Genomic DNA, 3310 nt, shown 5'->3' on the forward strand with positions numbered 1-3310 from the left:
AACTCCACAATTTTATAAGACTTTTTGGATATATGTTTATGGAAATGAAAAAGAATATCAAATATTAATCTCAGAGTCTTACTTGACATGTTTTTTCATTTGAGAAATTAATTTAGTTTATTTTAAAAATCCTTGAACCCTTAAGTTGCCAACTTCACAAAATAAATGTTAGGATGCAGTAATATTATTTCAATAACTACCTTTCATTTAGTGTTTCTACAACAACATGGGGGGAATCATCTAGTTTGATCAAAGCGCATGGATTGTTATCCATACAATAATGTACACAATATAGCTATGTTTTTTTTCTCTTTAACAAGTGCACGGAAGGCCTAGTCCAAAGCAGGTCCGCATAAACACCGAGTTCAGATTGAAGAAACCTGGACGCTATAAGTAACACCATCACATTGTACGTACTTAATTAGATGGCATGTGTCCCACAAATTCAGTGAGGGCCCAAATGAATGGGGCATAGAAATTTACCTAATTGGAGCCCAACTAGTAAAATATTGGGCTTCAGCGTAGAAAAAATAAAAAAATTACTAAGGGGTCTTAGGCCCCTGCTCAGCCCAACATGGGTCCGCTCTTCAATGCCAGTCATTTAAGATAAATCTAACTTTAGCTCAAAAAATAAAAAATCTAACTAGTGGCTAAAAATAGGAGCCTCCTATAGATGGATGAGCAGCAAATAGATGCCATGTATATGATAGATTTGTGAGCATTAACTCCATACCAGATTTGCTTTCTCTATATAAGCACAAGCAAGGAGACTTTGCACTCCCACCACAAGCACAAAACTCACAACCAGGGCTTAAATACAAAACAAATTGTTACTTGCCAAGGGTATCTATCCTCCATGGTGCTTTTCAAGGACCCGAGGGCTGTCTTTTTGGCGGCCATTGTGGTGACCGCAATGGTCATGCCATCATGCTATGTTGCACAAGGTATAGTCATCAACATCTCTTCGCAGGCATATTAGGATATCGAAAAGTCGATTTAGAATACATGTCTATATATAGATTTATAATACATGTCACGTTTTCATCAATGTCTCTTCACATGCATTAACGTCATCATTGCTATACGTTTTTCGTGAATTTTAAGTAGTTTTATAATACATGTATATATATGCATACATGGGATGGACAGCATACTGACGATGGTGTTGGCACTGTAGGTGTAGGGGTATGCAACCAGATCTTACCATGCACGGACAACACGTGCAAAGTCTACTGCCAGAAATTGGGGTACAGGTTCTCCAAGGCACAGTGCAAGCCTGGGAACCTGAAGAAAGGTGTGTCCTATGACAACTGCTGTTGTCTAAAGTTAGAACCCGTCATCCACGGGTAGTCCTCGGACTCGAACTGATCTATCGGTTTCACCTTTGCTTGTGAAGACATATCGATCGATCAAGTTTGACTTCATCCTCATAACGATTGTTGAAATGTTTATCCAGCCGTCTCGATCTTGTGTGTAACTCATTATTAATATGGTGAACGATTGTGGTGTTCAAGATAATAAAGATACTATTGCAGCAGGGAGTACACCTGACATAATTTTGGCGTCCAACACTTCATATGTTCATATCTTTGCTCCTAAAAGGGGAGTTGCTAGCTTCTCATCACCATTTTATTTTCGCCTGGTTTAATTTTTCCTCACCTCCCACCACCCCATCCCACTGGATGCCCCCCCCCCCACACACACACACACCAATTAAAATACCAAATCTCATTAAACTAGTGAGATCTTATTTGGTGCTTCCTTTGGTAGGTATGGATTCAATTCAATTACCTAAATAATAGGTAATTAAGAATTAGATATCGCACCGTATATGTGAGATCACCTTCCTAAAAGATAGACATAGGATTTTTCTCGATAAGCTTCCAAAACAAAATCAAATATACCTTAGTAACAAATTGCTAATCCCGCAAACTATGAGATTGATTATTATAATCATTACATCTTCTATTCCACAAATTTTCTAATAAAATTAAAATAACATATCTTCCTTATCTTACCAAATCACATATATTCTTATCTTACCAAATCACATACATCTCTACTATTAAAGGGGTGTTGGTAGGCCGTATGCGCGCATCCTTGCAAAGCGACGCTGTGCGCGACACTATGGGCTCCGGGGCCTCGTCGTTAAATTGTGGAAGTAGCTTGCGCTTCAAGTAGCCCTTTGGGGGTGTGAGGCCGTATTCCTCGGATGACAGGACGTCAGTCCATCTGTCATTGAGCAAATCCTGGTCAGCTTGAAGCTGTTGCTACCTCTTTTTAGGCTTCTTTCCATGGCGATTAGTCGGCGCTTAAAGCGCGCTTGTTCGAGGGGTTCCTCCGGCACGATGAAATCTTCGTCACCGAGGCTCACATCCTCTTCGGAGATCGGTAGGTAATTACTATCCTCCGAGTCCTCGTTCCCGACAGGATCGTCGAGGTTTACCTACCCATCCTCCCAATCATCCTGTTCGCATGTTGGCTCTACAGGGGCTTCAGGGTCTTTGACGTTCTCCAGGGTGTTATTATCTTCGGTGCCGGTATTGCTGTCTTTTTGGCGACGTGATTTTGAACGGCGCCTCTGACGTTGATGTTTTGGAGGTGCTTCGGCATGCTTGTCCTCAACTGGATTCTCTTTGCCATCGTCGCCATCCTCTTTGGGTGTGTCCATCATGTACACGTCGTATGTGGAGGTGGTCGTCCACCGTCCGATAAACGGAGGGTTTTCGCCTTGTTCGTCTCCGGCGTCCTCGTCCATACCGTCGATGTCTTCAGAGGCGTAATCCAGCATGTTGGTTAGATCCTCGACAGTGGATATGAAGTGGGTGGTGGGTGGGACGTGAAATTGCCCGCTCTCAGCCCCTAGTCTGGGCTGGGCATAATTCGGAAGCGATCCTTCCGTAATGGCAAGTGATCGCATTAAGTCCAGAGCCTCGTCTAAAGGCGAGGGTTGGACAGAGAAGCAGGAGTCCGTGGGGTCATCCGGAGTTTGAGCCTCCTGGCGGCGCCCACTCAGCACGGACCTGGAGAGTTCGGACTTAGAGTCCAGCGAAGTGTCTGGCGCTTCTCCGGTTGCAAACTCCATAAGTGCAGAGAGTCCGGCAGGCTCTAAACTCCCGTCTTCGGACCTGACGGCTTGCTCTGGATCAAAGGCCAGAGCGGTAATTGGGGTCGCGGACCCTTCGAGGATCGAATCTCCTCGGATATCGGCAACATAGTTTAAGTCCCCGAAACTGATCTGATGACTAGGGGCGTAATTGTCGATCTGCTTGAGGTGACCGACCGAGTTGGCTTGCAGCGCGAAGCTGCC

General features: G+C 44.0%; 1 long non-coding RNA gene across 1 annotated transcript; it reads left to right on the plus strand.

The window, feature by feature from the left end:
- The first annotated feature begins 792 nt into the window (after positions 1–792).
- Positions 793–1553, plus strand: LOC119341128. The gene is made up of 2 exons (XR_005164940.1): positions 793–944; positions 1178–1553. It is a non-coding gene; the product is annotated as an uncharacterized LOC119341128 (long non-coding RNA).
- Positions 1554–3310: the final 1757 nt, after the last annotated feature.

This window comes from Triticum dicoccoides, chromosome 1A (assembly GCF_002162155.2).
Source record: "Triticum dicoccoides isolate Atlit2015 ecotype Zavitan chromosome 1A, WEW_v2.0, whole genome shotgun sequence".
In the NCBI taxonomy this organism is placed as follows: domain Eukaryota; kingdom Viridiplantae; phylum Streptophyta; class Magnoliopsida; order Poales; family Poaceae; genus Triticum; species Triticum dicoccoides.